General features: G+C 42.6%; 1 protein-coding gene across 6 annotated transcripts in view; it reads left to right on the top strand.

Moving 5' to 3' along the window:
• Positions 1-18,314, top strand: part of SHISAL1 (shisa like 1) — a 202,169-nt gene that overhangs the window by 95,962 nt on the left and 87,893 nt on the right. For 5 of the 6 annotated variants that reach the window (XR_012836563.1, XM_075760061.1, XM_075760032.1 and 2 more), the window contains exon 1: positions 15,870-16,074. The exons of the other annotated variant lie outside the window; for it this stretch is intronic. The gene's annotated coding sequence lies outside the window, so the exon portion shown is untranslated. Of the gene's footprint in view, positions 1-15,869; positions 16,075-18,314 lie in introns of those variants that run through there. 6 annotated transcript variants of the gene reach the window in all.

Below are 18,314 nucleotides of genomic sequence, written 5' to 3'. Positions count from 1 at the left end.
TAGCAAATTACGATGAGAAAACCACTCAGTTCATTTGAGACTGAAGCCTCTTGCCCTACTCTGCACCAGCATCTAAGCAGTTGGCATCATGCTTGTGGAGACGGAGGTGATCCTTGGCCTAGCAGCTTCACCACATTTGGAGCTCGGCAAATGATGAAATAAGAAGCGTGGTTTGTCTTTGCTTTCCAGGAAAGATTGTCTAGTAGTAAGGCACCGCAGAGGACCGTGGGAGATGTTGGTTCAGTTTGTCATCTCTTCTACAGATTTCTTGCAAAACTTGAAAGAAATCATTCATTCTGCCTTTGTCTCAGCACTTAACTTCTAAAAATCAGATTTTGGTGATTTCTTCTTGTACTGTGATCTTTTTAAACACTCATATTGTGAATGATTCTAAACGGAAGATTAGCTTGCTTTGCCCAGAATCTAACCCAATGGGAGTCCACTACCAGTGGGGATGTTAGGCTGTACTGTACTAGAAATTATGGAAATGTTAGTGATTATTCATCAATCAATTACATAATTCAAGGTTAGATACACACTCGGTGCTTCACGAACAGATGAAAGTGAGACATATTTCTAACCAAAGAATGATCTTAGAAAATTATGACATACAGTACCTACAGTGGAGTGACTCAAAATCATAGATTTTACTAACAATTTATTTACCAAAACTGTGTTTGTTCAACAGTCACAATTCTTCACTGATTTGGCTGATAGTTTGGCTGGTGGAAAAAATACTTGCAATATAAATATGCTGCAGTTCATTGTTTTCAAACAAGATTTTTCAATTTTTGCCTTCAAAATTACTTTAAAGTTGCCAATATTTAATTTTTTAAAAAGGGATTAAAGAATGAAAGATAACACTTCTGTTCTGGTCAGCCAAAATATTCAGTAATTCCAAATTATTTCTTTTACAATCTGTGTTACTGGAAAAAAAATGTTGAGTTTAGCCGAGTCCAAATGTAAGGTAGCAGCCACTCAGCTGCTCTGGCTTGAAACAGGCAATTAGCAGTGAAGTTGGCATATGTTGTTGGTTGGACTACTGAGCTGGCTGGATGTTCTTGGATTTTTTTATAAGCCAAACTATTAAGAAACTGCCTCTACAGATTTCCAGAGCTTTATTGCCATGAATATAAGAGTAAATGTCAAGAACAGAGTCAACTTTCTCAAATAAACAACAGAGTGTCTCAAAATCTATAAGGAGCCGTGCTATTGTCCACATTTAGAATTCAAGGGTTTTTTTTCAACATTTTTTTAATGCTAAGCATGAATTGGATTCTCATTTAATATAGTGCCATGTTCCTTATAAAATACAATGTGGTAATAACATGATATTGCAGTTTATTTTCATATTCCTGTATTATTTAGTACTTCTCTTTCTGAGTCACTAATTATGTTTGACAATGCCTATTGTGTCAAGTAATATTGCCATTCAAACAGGATTGAAAGGCTCGGTTCATTTTGACCAAATAAGAAGCTCCATCTATTGCCGAACATAGCCCCATACATTTTAATGGGCTCATATTGATCATAAGGGCAGAAGACCTTACTGAATCCTAGTCAGCAGAAATTACAGAAATGTGATGTAGGAGAAGACAGCATGGCCAGAGAGACGATTCTCACAGTACATTATTTGGTGTTTTATTTCCTGGGCAAGTGCAAAGGCTTCGTTGGCTATATATTAATGTCCTTCCCTGAGCTCTGACAATGATACACCAAAGATACTCTCTCAGCATAAATGATGCAGTTTCTGCCAGAGGCTGAGGTACCGTGCACGTACGTCTTACATCAATGAATGAAGTCAATCATACTATTTTGTCTCTGTAAGTGAAAGGAAAGTTCAATTCATTCAGACTGAAGCATCACCAACCTAGCCTAACTTCTTTCTTCTCTCTAACCAGTCTTACATGGAAGAGTGAAAATTGAAAGTTTTTTTAAATACAGTATGCTCACCTTGTGATCTCAACAAAAACTGCATCTCTCCCTTCTCTCTTCACGGACTGCCACTGAGGTTTATGTTTGCCTACCAACGCACAGAACATTTGTTCTTCCAGACTGTAGTAAGCTGACATTTTGGCAAAGCAATTTTTTTCTTATGAAGGAAGGAATTGGAAACTGCAGCAGCTTTTTGTCACTTGATTACCTTAAGTAATCAAGGTGAGCTACAAACTTTAATTTATCATGAACAATGTGTACGTTCTTCAGAGGAAGAAAGGCCCAACACCAGCCATGGCTGTTTCTTGAATTGAGATCTCAGTTTTCATTGTGATGCCAATTTAAGCTACTGCAAGAGCAAAAAGAATGAAATCAGCAACAAGATTTGCCAGTAGATGAAGTACATGGTGTAAGTTCCTCCTAGACATAAACCACTAGGCTCACTGAACTAGGAGTATGACTTTTATCAAAATAATGATTCTGTGTAGCCTGTAGGTCTCCCTGCTGATTCTACATTAGTAATTATATCTTCCCAAACTCAAATAGTATTTCAATTGGTGCTGCTCTGAAACAGCTTTGTATGTGTATCTATTATAAAAAGGAAAGAATTTAACCTTACAAATACATTCCATAATAAACAATAGAAGCTTCCTTCTGTCTCATATTGTTGAAAATGTAGTCAGGAGACTTATCTTGAAGGGAAAATAGGGACATCATTTAAGGGAGACAGAGAGGGGGATAATCCCATTAATGACACAATTTAATACAGCAACCTCAAAATTAAAACATCTATCATCATTATAGACTGCAATAGCACTGAAAATATTTATTTCGGTTTATGAATGCAGTAAGACAGTAGGAGAATAGGGTATCCTACTGCTAAAATAACACTTCTCAGGAAATTGAAGACACTTGGAATTTTGTTTGGCTTCATGATCCATGCACTGTCATGCCATATTCCCTAAATATGGCCAGAGTTAATTATAAGTTGCAATGTGGCATGTGCTATATGCATTGACTTTATGACGGTAGCTTATTCTGTTCACTTTAATCTATAGCTCTTATTTTGTGCATCACTGTGAACAATTTCAAAGAACATTAAACATAACTTACTGTTTAGTTTTCTGCTGTTTCACACTGTGCTACAACGCTATTTAATATATAGGGCAGCCTACCATGCAATGTAAAATGTTGTGCACTTTGAAAGCCAGTACACGAGCTGAGTTGACAGCAACACGAGTATTGCCTGTAGAATATAAGCCTGGTGCTCGTGCTCTCTGTGGCCATTGCGCGATACCTGTGAATGGGTGGGAATCCCCTTTCCACCACTGCAAATGATCCATGCAAAGCATTGGTGACTTGGTGTCTTAGGACCAGCATTTCTTGTCTTCCTCCATTTCAACTGATGTCCATGAGAAAAGCTGGAGCCCAGAATTTCTGAAAATTAGACTCTTCAAGCCCTGTATCCTGCACCTGTTCAAACCAGTATTCTCAAGGATTTCAGTGGAAGGAGCACAGTCGTTTGGCTTTGAAATTAGAAAGTCCTTTCTCAAGGCACTAGCTGAAAGCAATGGATCTATGTTGTGTTATATCACTTGGACACATGGCTCTACACACATTAAGACAAAAAAAATAATCTGGATTCTTGACCTCTTCTCTCTTAGGTGATTGTTTACAGCTTATCAAGCATAAAAGTACTTAAACTGTCAACATTCTACCAACTGATTTAAGGAAAAAAAAAAAAAGTGGAACTTTGACAAAGAGTGGAGGGAAAATATAGAGTTGGAGAGATATGAAGGGGGTTTCTTCTAATCTTATTTACGTTCATACATGTCATGAGTAACTTCGCTGAAACCAGAGACAAGCAGATAGTAACAAAGGGTGAAAGAGGGTCATGGAGCGAAGGCGGCTAGCTAGCTAGTTGGGGATCTTCGCACACCCTCAGGTTAATGGCACACATCTGTATAAAACTGGCCTGTGACTTACATGGCTTCAGATGTTTCACTGCCTGGCCATGGCACAGGCAATGCCACCATAATCACTGATCTTATGAAAGTGAGAAAGGTCCTAAGTTTATGCCAGCTTTATGCATCTACAACTGACTTCCATGAAAGGTAAGCCAGATCCTATGGACAGACACAAATCACTAGCCTACTGCTGTATTACCTTAACAACTCTTTCTGCTACAGAGGTCTAATCGGTATAGACAGGCTTCCAAAAGAAATAATATCTACTGAGCAGCAAATATAAGTTGTTTTGAAATGCTGGTCAGGAGGCTGAGCAGAAAGCTAAGACTGCTAGGTCTTATTTCTGTAACATGGTGTTTCATTATGATCAGGGGACCTTTTTTTTTTTTCCTTTTGCACCTGCACAGCCACACAGACTTTTGTAACTTCAGCTCAAGGGAGTGAAAATCGAATGTGGCCTGTGCCTTTTCAGAAAATGTTAACAGTGTCTGCACTAATGGGAAAATTCTTCACATTGTCCCTGGAAGAAGCTTGGGAGAAGTGTTTGTCCCATGAGGGACACATGGCCTGTCTGAATTTTTCCTGCTGCATGTTAGGGAGGGTTTTTTTTTTTTTCAATTCCTCTTGTACTATTTCCATGAGCAGCTAGCATACTGGAGAAAGTATATTGTGTTCTGGGGTTCAGAGATTTGGATGGCATCATCATGTTGTTTGTAGACATGTGTTGACATGTTTCATATGTTTGGTTCAGACACTCTTTCTTGTTCCTTTTGGAGTGTAATGGACCACAGCAAGCAAGCTCCTCATTCTGAGTTAGGTAAGCTGGGAGAGGAGGAAGCAGCTGGAAAAGTAGGAGAGGATGCAATTTCATTACAGGATCTTCTTCTTGAATGCATTTAATCATATAAATTGCATGGGTGTCAGACAAGGTGGTACTGAGTGCCTAGTCAAGGGGAGTTTTCTCTGCGCATCGAAGTTCTTGCACAATACTCAGATGTTTCTTTCAAAAACTGTGATTGAGCAGTTTTCTGAGAAAGTACATTAAATGTACTGCTCCTCCCTTCTTCCTCACTTAGAGACACAGAGCTAGTTAAAAGCTGCCTGCTAGAAGACAGAATAAACTGTCATAGTAACTGAAAACATTAGGAAGATATAGATGCATATATACATAAAATCCAGAGGAAGTGACTATCTTTAATAAATATTTCTTACAGTATTTGCAATTCAAATGTTATATTGGTGTGTGAGTGCTAGAGAGAGACCTAAAATGAAAATGACTGGAAAGTAACTATTTTTATTGCAAACAGAAAGAAGTGTACAAGGTAATCAAACAGCATACACAATGAAAAGCAAATTAGATTTCTGAAATTCTTCCTGTTTTTAGTGACTCCCATGTGGCATTTGCAGCACAAGCAAGCAAACTTGTTTATTTTATAAATAGTAGGCATTTATAAATCCTTACATCCTCCCCATTCCCCTCATGCCACTTTAACACCATAGGTGATGATAAGTTGATTTAACAGCTGCTTTCTCAGCCAGCCTGCGAAGGAATGTCATCTCCCTTCAGCTGCATCCAGTGTAGAGGCTGAGCTAGAGAAAGGAGGAGGGTTGGTTACGGACAGAATATAATTTACTGGTTTGAGCTGGGCAAGGGGCAAAGTCAGGCACAGCCAGGTGCATGTGAAAGAGCATCAGCTCTGGGCTGCTCTGAAATGTCAAGGCAGAGCTGAAATATGGTGTAGGTGAAGAGAACAGAGATCGAGTCCACCTGGCATGTTAAGACATAATTCTTTTCCTTTACAAAATAGAAGATACTCTCATATTTTAATCATAATACCCAATTAAATGTGAGATAGGTTAGAAATATTGCCGGAAAGCAGGACTTTCTACCTCAGTAGTGATATATATATGCAAATTGATCACCCCAGACAGATTGCCTGGGAGCCACTTTAACTAATGGCTAGCATATCTCACTGTTCTTCAGCATTTCTGTTTTTTTAAGTATTTTTGACTTGGTAACATCAAGGAACTTGGCAGTGACTCATGTAATCTGAGTTCCCCCCCTGCCTCTCCCATCATTTCCCTGGGTGATCCTGAACAAGTTACTTCATTAATTTTAATTGGATGCTGTCATGAGAAAAGGCTTGTAGGGCTGGGCTGCAAGTCTGCAGTCATTCAATCCTTGTTCAGGCAAATTCCTATTAATTCTAGTGGGAATTTTCTCTGTGTCAAGACTGCAAGATTTGCCACAACTGCATGTGCTTAAAAGGCTGCAACAGTTGGATACAGTTCCTGATCATGTGAAGGTTTATTAGTATCTGCTATTAATACTTATCTTCTCATTTGCCACTTGAACAAATTCAAAAAGGCTTTTCCGCAGTCTTTACTGGCTGATTCCAATCACAGCAGACATTGTCAAGTGAGCCTATATTTCTGTTAGCAGCTCTGCCTGGTCCATTGAAACTCTGGGCAAGTCTTAGCCATGAAGGAAAAAGCACTAAATAATACGTGATTATTTTTTTTCCTACCGTTGTGCAGCAAAAATGAGCAGGTAGGTACAGTTTCCCAGAAAATCATATGTTCTTGTTCCTGTCTCTAACTGGGCTGTGAACACCCCAAGAGAAGAAGGCTGGGCTGGCTTCAATTGTGAGGGAAATCCAGCCAAATGTAATTCTTCAGCAGAGGAGACCAGAGACAGTTTAAATAATTCTTACAAGATTCTTAAGAATATTGCAAATAAATGGAATGTGGAAAGACTAGTTTAGAATGTGAGTATGCCTGATTTACCTAGCTTTGTAGAGAGAATACTGCTGTTATAGTTAAAGCCACTGATTAAACAATATCCTCTTAAAGGCAGGAGTACTATAAAAATATAAGGAGAGTCAGAAAAAATTACTGGAACTGTGTAAAATAAAGACGAAAATTAAAACAATGATGATGATGATGATGATGTTGATGTTCCACCTGGATTCTCTGCAATTCCTCTTACATTCATTTCTGGTCCTCAGGAGGCTGGGACAAGCTCTTGCATGTGGGAGGGGTGAGGAGGATGTATTTGTGAATGTTTATCTTCAAAACTGAGAAATAGCTCTGAAAATATTTGTGACTTTTTTTTCTTTACTCATTTGTACATTTTTCTTTGCAAGTGTTTTTGCCCCAAGAGAGTGTCCAGAATTCTGATGGGCATGACCAGTCAGGCTGGTAGCATTCCCTGGCTGCCTTGAAAGGGCTTTAGTATGAGAGTCAACACAGCAGGATTCAGAAACCCTGACATGTACACACCACCATGCATTTGGATGAGAAGCAACCACAGTCACTGTCACCATGGTTGGCATTAAAGACCTCCAGCCCTCTAATTCTGCACGTACTTTATACAGGAGCCCCAAGATCCTTACAGAGAACTGGTTTCTGTTTCATCCCTTGAAGCTCCCTGGGTGTTCTTTGTTGAGCTGCCTCTCTTCCTCCTTCTTTGAGTCTCCCTATATTTTACATTTCTTCCCTTTTCTTCTGCAATGTCTTCTTACTTGCTTCTCTTTTGACGCTCTGAAACACCTTTACCTTTCCAACCTCTGTTCTCCACTAACCCCAAAGACTGACATTTCTCTCTGTCCTTGAGCCTCTCCCCTAACCGCACACTGCCCCCAAGTTCAGAGTGCTCTCCCTGTTGATGCACAGTGAGCAGCTCAGCACAATGGATGTTACTTGGTGAGTTAGGTAACCTGAGCATGACTCAGTACTGACTGATATGCTTTCTGGCAAAATATTGTTTATGCTGTGAAAAGGAAAAAGTAATACTTCAGCCAAAATGAATCAAAATCACCCCAAAAAGAACCATGCAAGAGAGTCTTCTATTTTTATGAAAATTATGGAAATACAAGCTTAATATTATGACATCAAATGGCTAGTAACTACTACTTACAGACAGTGATATTGTTTAATGTATTTCATCTTGAAAAAAAAAATCACCGGTCATTGCTCACAGAACACTACAGATACACAGCCATCATTTAGCAAAGGCCAGCAAAACCGCAACATCTTATGAAGTTTGTGTTGAACAGAAAAGGACCTTCGTTTTACAAGTCTCATAATCCTTTCCTGTAGGAAGACACACAGAGCAGTATTTATCTAGCTCAGACAGAAGTGGATGAGTTTCAACCTATGCTTCCAGAAAGAGGAGGAATTTCTAATGTACTCAGGTCACTTTTACTTGCTCTCTCCCTGGGTTTGGCTACCAGCCCATCAGTCAAAACGGTTTCTTCCATTTTCTGTCAGTGATATGTGGTGTCTTAATGTAGGTGTGCAACCCCCCAAAAAATATTGTTTTTCCTCAAAATAAACAGTGGCCCAAGAATGCATGGTTAATGGACTGAAATACAAAGTAACTTATTTCTGCTTCTTTCACTAACAAAAAGGTGTCTGATATAAATAAGCAAGAAGGGAAAAAGCAGCATGAAGCAAGCAAATCTGTATTGAAGTTGCACTTCAAAGTGAAGATAACATTTTCTAATACATCTGTGACCCAGATCCTCACGGATATGTAGCTGTTTTACTCTCATGCTTAAATAATTTTAAGGATATTGTCACAGATGGTTTAGAAGGACACCTATATATCTGTCCTCCAAACTGCCTGTGGTTGGGCTGTCCATTTTTGCAAAGGTTTCCAAAGGAGAAAATACTGACGAGAGTATAATACAGTGCATAGCAGAGAAATGAAAATGCTGTATGAGCTCATGAGAATTTCTAGAAAATACCTGGACCCTGGTGAAAGCAGTGGTGCAGTTTGGTACACTGGCTCTTCACACATATTTCTGTGACTGGTTGCAGTAAGGGAGGATTCAGCAGTACAGCGAGGGAGAAACACGCCATCACAGGGAAGGTGACCATCCCAGTTTCCATTTCAGGCAGGAGAAGAATTTTACAGTGGAGTTAAAAATTTCCTTTTCTAGTCCATCAGTATGAAATCCTAAACAGGAGGATGGAATACTGTTCTGGATGTAATCACTTATTAGTACACAGGGGATTTTGATTATGAGCCATGCCCATTAATAGTAAAGGCACATTTACTGTATGCAAATCCTAGCCCAAGGATGGCAATCTAAAATCTGTTAGCATGGAATATTGTGCAAGGGAAACCTATTTACATGATGGTTTTATAGTTTGTTTTCTCTGTGTGTCTGCTCTGCACCAACAGATTCCATGGAGATTGAATATAAAGGAAAACATAAGCAACTCTTGCAAAGTGTCTGGGTTCAGCTCACATTAAAAACCCTTTCACCCAGCCTTTGCAGTTCATTACCATACAGTAGAAAAATCCCCTTGCTGGCGTGGCTCAATGTTGCACTGCATGTTTCTCATTTAAATACTTTCTCTTTTTTTCCCCCCTTTTTTTTTTTCTTTTCCTGTGAATACTAACTTCAGGGAATATTTCCAGTGAAGTGCTAAAACATAAATGATGTAAATCTTTATTATAGTATTATATTAGTAGTAGTAGTAGTATTAATTATTATATTATTATATTAGCACTAAATCTTTATAAAAGTAGGGAGATCCAATGTCTTGGCCTCTTCTGTTGAGCAGTATGTTTTGACATTTTCAATGTTTTAGGTTCTCTCTGTAATAACAAGGATTAATATGATGTGCCTACAAAGAGATTACGTGAATGAATTACATGGGAGATTAGGGGAAAATCTCATTTTGTGCACCCATCAAAATAAAACCTTTTCTGACTCAAAGAAAAGTAGCCTTCCTTTTTTCCCTCATTGAACCAGATCCTTAAATGTCCTACAGCTATAAGAGGACTGAAAGAGACTGGTGAACCTGAAGCTAACCTATATTCCCAGCAAAATTCTAAACAATCTATCCTGCAAAGGTCACTTATGCCAGCTAAGATATGTGAACATGAGTCAGCCCCATGTGTCTCTCACGTGTACCACCCTCCAAACCCCATAAAGTGAGCATGCAGTGAGGGAGCTTGCTGTAGAAGAGCTCCTACTGGTTTATAGTAACCAAAATACAACAATACAAATTCCTTCTCATTTGGAGAACCTAAAAATACTTTACAAACAATACATCCCACAGCACATCTGGGAGACCAGATACTTTTGGATAGCTAAACTAAAACATCTTCCACTTGTCAAGGGTACCCAGAGAATCAAAGGCCTGGGGAAAAGAAAAAAAAAAAAACCCCAACCAAAAAACGATTCCGGAGAATCTTGAGCTGTAACTACAAGAAAGCCCACCCTGTTTGCTATCCTCCCTGCTTTGGTTTAGTATTTCCCAGTAAAATATAGTAATCGCACATCTGTGTAGCTCTTTCCATGTCAAAGATCCTTTAAAAATTGTGAAAGATAGCAATCCCGCCCCCTAAGTGTGGACATATTTGGAATGAAATGTAGCCACTGTTCAACAATCCATCTCTGTGTAAAAATCTCTGACAGAAAGTGAACAGTGACAAAATGAAACTTGTGGAAAAACTTAGCTGATATGCATTGTACAATAATTTAAACTATCAGTTGTGGAGAATATAAAACCCGTCCCAGCATTTGCTCTTTTCTCACTTTCCATTTGTTTTGCATAACTCTACTTACATTGCAATTGTTCTTCCATCACTTTTTTTCTCTTATTAAGGATTCCACATCCAAGTCTAAATACTGCATCTAGCTGCATCTCTTTTTTCATAACTGGAGGGTTTGGCTGTACACTGTGGCCACAAAGACTTACTTGGATTTTGTAGAGCCAAATCCTCTTTCTTTCTTTCCACTTCCTCCTCTCTCCATCAACACAAAGTTACACAGTCCCATCCAACTCCGACAGTTTTGGAACTGGTAATTTCTCTGCCATGTGCAGAATGATTCAGAAGAGTGGGTTGTCTTTGAAAAAATGTCGCCCTTACAGAAAACTCAAAAGATACCTTTGCTTTCAGTGTCAGACAGGAACGCTGCTCCAGCTCTCCACCCTCTGCTTTACAAGCCCATTGTAACACAATCTAAAAGCACAGATCTATTAACCTTTTGGGAACAATAGAAATCATACATTTTCTCCTAGGCAATCAGTAGAAAGAGCAAAAAGTATCTAAAAGACAGAGGAGAGGGAGAGGTTGGGGATGGCCTCACTGAGCTATTGAGAGACAATCCACCCATTGCGTAATATTTCTATGACAAGTGTTAATGGGTTTTAAATGTCAGGTGTCATATCATAACCCGCTGTCTACACAAAGAAGAAACGAATATTTTTATTTGCTTTAGTTACCCTCCTGTCTTTCCCTTCTGAACAGCAGCTGGCTGGGGTGCGTGTGAGTGGGAGAGAGGTGCTGCAGCCTGACTTGCTTAGCAATCAAATGGAGGAGAGAGCACCCTGAATTCACAGTAGGCTGCTCTGTGGGAGGAGGAGTGAATGTCCTTCCCTCCTTGATAACAGGATTAATGCCAATCTCACACATTTGTGTGTGTTCTGGGGTGGATTTATCAGTACAAGCCCTTACCACGAGCTAACACTGCAGAGGCATCTGCACTGTGTAATGTTGTGTGACCCATTCTGCTTCTGTAGATGTGGGCTTGAAAGTGAACATGTATATTTGTGTACATGTGTAAATCACACAGCTAGCTGTCCTTGCACCTCTGTTGTTAACTATGATATTTTACCTCTGATTTTTTTTTTCTTCTTGGAAACCCCAGCTAATTAAAACAATAACAAAATGTTTATGCTGTAGCTAGTCCTTTCCAAAGTCATGGCTCCAGTAACGCCTACAGAAGTACATGCCAGTGTTCTCGGTTCTCATCTACTTTTTAAATATGAGTTTCTTCTTGCAAGTGAAACATATATATATATATACACACACACATACATTTACAGCCTGGACAGCAACAGCAAGGCCTGTCCCTCAGTCATTTCCTTGACATTTAGTTCTGAAAACCATTTTTGGCAATCTTTCAGGACCATGTGGTAGCCAGGGCCATGCCCAAACCACCTGAGTTTGGACTTCCCTGTTTGCAGTCAGCACTTCTTTGAATGTTAATTCACTACAGATGTCAACACTTCTCATCTGGAAGGATCTAATGCCTTGGGTGTACCTTGTTAGCATGCAAGTTCCCCCTAGAAAATATTTAAAGATGAGTTATGAAAGATGACTGAAACAATACTTGAAAACACTCTCTTTTCCAAATACTATGTGGAAACAGAGTGCATTTCAAATCATAATAGTCCAATGAAAACTATTTAAAATACCAAGAAAGGTGAATCAGCCGTTTCAAAAATGAATCTGATACTGACATGTGCTGCACTTCTGCACTCATAATGCATTATTAAGATTTCCTGACATGGCCTAGGAAAAAAGCTGTGTGTATGTATGTTAACAGTTATACGGAGGGTGAAAGCGTGTGGAATTCCAAGGATGGAACAATACGGTCTTGTTGGCTTTGGCAAAGGACAATCTTTAGTGATGAAAACCTGAGAAATTTGGGGTCAGTCCCACAAAGGCTTACACATGTGCTTATCTTTATGCATAACTCATGCGTGCAAATCGTTACAGCATTTGGCCTCTGACATGGCTGCTTCAGCACAGAGTTCTGTACTGTAAAGCCTAGGGTGTGATCTTGTCCTTACTGAAGTCAGTGGGACTTTCCGAGTGAGCAAAGTTATTTCTGTGAGCTGGCCCATAAGTGGCTAAAATAGTAAATTAGCTACTCAGATGTTGTGAACTTTAAAATAGTTCTTTCCTCTAACTTCAGAGGGGAAAAAAGGAATCTTTGAATAGTGGCTCTATGCTATTTTTCATGATTATATTATTTACTGTGGTATCGTCCCAAGGCCCAGATGAGTTTCCCATTCAAGGCTTCTTTTATACCACAATTACACAAGCAATCACTGCCTGGATTCTAACCATCTTTTGTATTTTTATATAGAACTTTAAATTTGAAACCTTGAAGTAATATAGGCTTAATCAGGATCACTGCCATACTCAGCAAACCTGGTCCTAATACCAGTTCCAGCACTGGTTCAGGCAGGACTGACAGATAAATCACTCATCTTCTGTTCAGTGTCACTCTCCATACCAAGGTATGTACTTGAACTTTACACAGTGATAGAAGTCATGATTTTAAACAGCTTTTATTATATGAGACAGGAGTGCTAGAGCAGGAAGACTTGTTGCTATTTAAAAAAAAATAGCATCTACTAACTACGTAAAATATAAGATTGGTTTTATTTTACTGCAAAAGAGCCATACAACATCAATGATGATGAGGCTGTTGGGACACAAGCATTTGGTTGCTGCATCTGGCATTAGCATGGGATGACAGAATCACTGATCAGGATTTAATTTTCATTTCTTGTCCTAATTTGCATTTCCTATTACTGTTTGTTGTGTTTCAGCCCTGTGGGTTTGGGATCTGACCAAAAGCCAATTGAAAGCTCAAACCCAGTAAAAGTCCAGCATTTCTTTCTCTCCTCCAAAAAGAGTCAAACAAAAATGAGCACCCTCCCTCCTGCTCTTTCCCCTCACACATATACCCTCTTGAAAATGTTTGCCTCTCAGGAAATAGGCATGAGTAATAGAGAATCATTTGTGTCTTATTTAAAGGAAGCTCTGGCCGTAGCTTTTCCTTTGGTCATTTGCAACAATGAAATGGATGAAGGTGGGAGTGTGTCACTCTAATAGTAAGAGAAGCCCAGAAAAAAGGAGTGGCTGAACCTGGAGTACCACACAAGAATGGCTTTGAATCTTTTGTCTGTGTGGGAAGAGCTTTCTTGATGCCATCTGCTTAAAAAAAAAAAAAAAAAAAAAAAAAGGAGAAATAGGGAATAGAACGGGTTGTTGCCCTTGTCCTTTTCAGGGTTTAGTGAAATTGAGGAATTGGCGATACTACAGAATTGTAAGGAAAAAACAAACAGATGAACTGGTAGTCCACCTTTCCTGTGCTCTGTAATGATTTTATGAAAAAATAACAGCAGCCCACCTAGTCATAAGGAGTTTATTTTGTGTCTGTAACAGAATTAGTCCCAATGGGACAGTGTAACCTAGTTTTATGCAGCTGTGTAGTGAGACATCCTACTATAAGACGCTGGCACAAGCTGATGGGGGACCTTGATTTCTGTTTGAAATTGTTCAACTTACAGTTTTTAAACAACTGACTAAATTTGCTGATGTGAAGAAAGTCATAGTTTATATTCTTGCCCGATCTGAGAAGTACCTCTGCGATAGTTCCTTTCCGTATGCAACACCTGCAGAAAGTGCACTTCACCTGCTTGAATATTCAAAATACGTAGTTTCATGCAAGACTATGAATTAAAACACATCAGGGAGAGAGACTAGGGTTAAGAAATGATGCTTTACGTCCTCCAGATCATAATTATAGGGAAGCAGTTGAGAACATCCAGATTATGTTATCAAGCAGCCTAATTTAAACATAGCTCCATCCCCAAACAGTAAATAATGTACATGTGGTGGGCATGAGTCATCACTCTTGCAACAGTGTCTGTGAAGCTCCCTGCTTTGCACGATTTACGCATTAAAACGTAAATGAAAAATAGTTTTTATTATAATTTGAATTCATGTGAGAGATCATTTTTAGACATTGGTTTAGAGCAGTCTCCTTCTCTGAGGTCACAACCACCTGTTGGACTACGGAGCCACGGCACAAGAGGAGGGAGGGAGAGAAGTGGAAGCTTTAGCCATTTTCAGAAAAGTGAACCCATAAATCAGTGTACATCTTCCTCTTCCTCTCTCAGAGATACATTAGTCTTTGTCTGAGTGGGGCAGGTTCTGCTGTGGTAGCAACAAGGGCGTACTGGCTGTGCAGACGTGCTTTTGAATCGCCCCTCGGTGCGGAGACAGGAGGGCTCACATCGCTCTGCCTGTGCACGTCTGCATCTGCTGGAGTCACACTGTAAAAACATCAGGCTTCCACTGTTCTAAAAACGTGCGTTTACTCCAGAGCCTAAACTCCTGCTGAACGGACAGACCCTGCCTAGCCTCGGCGATTTTAATTCGTAGTGAGACGTAGGACTCGAACTCTTACACTATTACTAAGCAGAGGCTGGGGCTTGCCAGCAGCGGTACCAGGCTAGTGCTTGCGTCACGCCGCTCCTAGGAGATGCCGTGCCAGTGCCTTCACACACCCTCGTAACACGCTCCCTTTGCGCTTGTCGCGGCGCGTCCCGGTGCCCGCGGCTGGTCGCCGGCACCTGTGTAAACACGCACCGGCCTTCACCACAGCCGCCGCGGCCTGCCTTCCTCCCTCCCTCCCTCCGGCCGGGACCGACGAACGGACGGACAGGTGCGGAGGGCAGGGCCGCCGCCTCGGACGCCTGGCAACTCTCTTCTAATGCATTTTCTTAAGGAATACCGAAGCAGACGGACTTTTTGCTGAGGCTCTCCGGGCCCCATAGCGGGCAAGCCGCACCAGAGGCACTGGAGGACGCGGCGCCCGGGCTTTGATCCTTCCGATTAAAGCGTCCCCAGAGAGGATTGCTTCTTAACAGGCTGCTGAACGCTCCCAGAGTAATTTAAAATCACCGAACCACTACTTATTAATGTAATGCTCTTAAAATTGAAAGTACACTTAATCCCCGCCGCACTCGTAACGAGCGGGGGGCGGGGGGGGGGGGGGGGGGAGGCGAGGAGAGGGCTCCGGCCGTTGCCCCCGCGCGCCAGCCGTTAGGAGCCGGGCAGGGCCCAACGCCCCGCTGCTGCTCGCCTCGGGGCGCCGGCCCGCCGGGGAGCCCCGGCCAGGGAATCCACCGCACTCTCGCCTCCGGCCCCCTGTGCGAGCTGCCGAGCCGCCCGCTCGCTGGTGACAGAGACCAACTTCACCGGGGAAAGCCGCCCCGTGGGCACCGGAGAGTGGCACCGCACGCCACCCGCTCCGGCCGTACCTGACCTGCTAACTCTTCCCCTTCCCCCGCTCCCAGCGCGCTCCCTCCCGCAGGAAGGCGGTGGGCGGCCGCGGCGAGCCGCAGAGGCGCCGTGGCGGCCCGGCTCCTCGGCGGGGCAGCCAGTACCGGCAGCGGCCGAGTGGCGCGTCTCTCCTCAGCCTGCCCCGCAGGAGGAGGAGGAGGAGGGCATGAGGTCCGCCCCGCGCACCCGCTAGGTTTCACCTCCATCGGTGATGCCGCGGCGGCCGCTGGCGTTGCCTTTACCCCTCACCCCCGGAGGACACTAGCGGGCTTTCCTGAGGTGAGTGGCCACCTCCGGTGGCTCTGCCCTTCCCTGAGCCGCAGTATCCCCAGCCAGGCAGCCATCTACTGTATCCCACCGGCCCGCGGCAGGAAAGAAGCGCTGGGTGCCCGTCCGGGCAGGGAAGTTTGTGTACGGGACAGCAGAGCCGGTAGCTGGCACAAGGAGAGGCGGCATGCCTGTTCCTGTGCTTCATCTGTTGTAGCGGGGACGTGCGTGGGAGTAGGGAGGCACCTGAAGAGCCGGCCCCAGGTGGAGGGAGAGCAGCTGGTTGGAGCGGAGGCGGGGGGAGGAAAGGAGAAGGTGGAGAGCGGGGAAGCGGGCGGGGACAGGAGGGGATGGGGGAGCTGCGGGAGCCGCAGAGCGGGGAAGGAGGTGGCGGCGGCTTCTGCTGAGCACCGGCGCCTCGTCCGCCAGCTTGTGGGCTGAGGCACCGCGCTCTGTTCCCTGAGGTCGGTGGTGCCGCTGCCCCCGGCCCCGCAGCTGCCCCCGGCCCTGAGTCAGCGGCGAGTTTTTCGTCAGAGCTTCGCCGCGCAACTGTTGGGAAAAGTGGTTGTGCCCCGAGAGCGACTTAGCGCAAGGTTAGGGGTGCTTCGTACGGAGCTTGGAGGCGGGGGGGGGGGGGGGGGGGTGTCGCGGGTCGCGCTTCTCTGTCCGCTCCCGGGCGCTGCCTAGGAGGGGACCTGCAGGCGCTGTGCCCCGGTTCCCGGCAGTGCTGCTGCGGCCTCGGCGGCCGGGAGCTGAGCAGCGGTGCTGGCCCGGCCCGGCCCGCGTTGGGCTGGGCGGCCGCCGCCTTTTCCCTGCGCAGCACGCCGGCGGCTCGCCTTTCGGAAACTTTGTGTGCCTCCCGGTGTGAAAGGAAGCCAAGGTGGTATGTAAACAGCGCGGCTCAGGGACCCGATGGAGAGCCCAAGCTGCGGGATGGCTATCTTGTTTGTTTGCCCATTATCTAGGCTGCTGGCAGTAGGTTTATTATGTGTGTGTTTGGGTTTTGAATCAATATTTATTTACAGGACTCAGGTATTAATCACTCGTGTCTTACGAAACTCATTAGTGGTGACTTGTTTCCATGACAACAGGACCCCTCTGAGTCTTTGGGGTTATCTGTTTGCCCGATTTCATTTTTTTTTCTTTTCATGAAGTGTATTTATACTAGTATTGTGTTTTGTAACCGAGGAGAAAAACAAATAAATAAAACCTGTGTGTTCCTGTGGCCCCTATTCAGCGTTTCTCTAATGCTCAGTTATTTCCCCAGCCTTAATTGATGATATATGAATGGCACTAAGCAAGTGTGTGAATAAAACAAGTACTAAGAGATCTTGTATAATTGCCTTATCTCCTTTAGCTGTGAAGCTCAGACTAAGATATGGTTTGACTTGTCGCTTGTTCAAAGTATTCCTTGGATGTGTTGGTACTGCAAAGTGTGATGCTTGTTATCTTTCTGTTGTGTATCATTTAGTAGCACAGAACCCTTTGAGAGGTATTGTATTGCAGTCTCTGTAGTTTTATTGCTACAGCAGAGCAGGGAATCAGGAGTGACTTATTGTGTAACTTTGTCACCTTCTTGTGGTGTGACCTTGGCAGGTCTCTTACCTTCCTTTTATCCTATCATGTCTCAACAAAAGGAAATGTTGCCCACTTGTACCTGTGAGATGCTCTGAGCTAATCAAGCAAAACACTTTTTCTAAGATGGAGTACTGTTAAAACTGAATATATTGTTTTCTGTTATGTGGACTAAACATATCCTATACATCCCTTTTCCCTAACAGTACAGGTGAAAATCCCCCTTTTTAACTTCAGTCTTCATTTAATGTAGCACAGTATTGTTGGCTCTTCAAATGATGCGAAACTGGTGATTCTAATCCCATTTATGCTAACTACCAATCACTGCTTTCCTGGGTTAGCTTCAATCCGAGTCAGGTAAAAAGGAGATTCTCTAGCAGCCTTAAATTTGTAGGAATATCTACTATGACAAAGAGTATACATCTAGCAAGAAGATATGTTGGTAAAGAAAGAAAAGACTGTAAAATTGAATGACAATCTTAATCACTTGCCTTAGCATTGCAACCAGAGAGGGACTTGAATGGGTTTGGTTGGTTTTTTTTGAGAGAGAAAGTGAGCAAGCATGCACTTTTAACTTAACTATATGTCAAGTTAAACATCTGAAATGGTTCTACCAATTTTCATCATTTTTCAAGAAACATTTTTATCTGTAGTGTTCTATTGAGAAACATTGGGAG

The sequence above is a fragment of the Balearica regulorum genome, chromosome 1 (assembly GCF_011004875.1).
Source record: "Balearica regulorum gibbericeps isolate bBalReg1 chromosome 1, bBalReg1.pri, whole genome shotgun sequence".
Lineage (NCBI taxonomy): Eukaryota > Metazoa > Chordata > Aves > Gruiformes > Gruidae > Balearica > Balearica regulorum.
The sequence above is the reverse complement of the archived record's forward strand: the minus strand, read 5'-3'. Positions and strand labels throughout refer to the sequence as shown.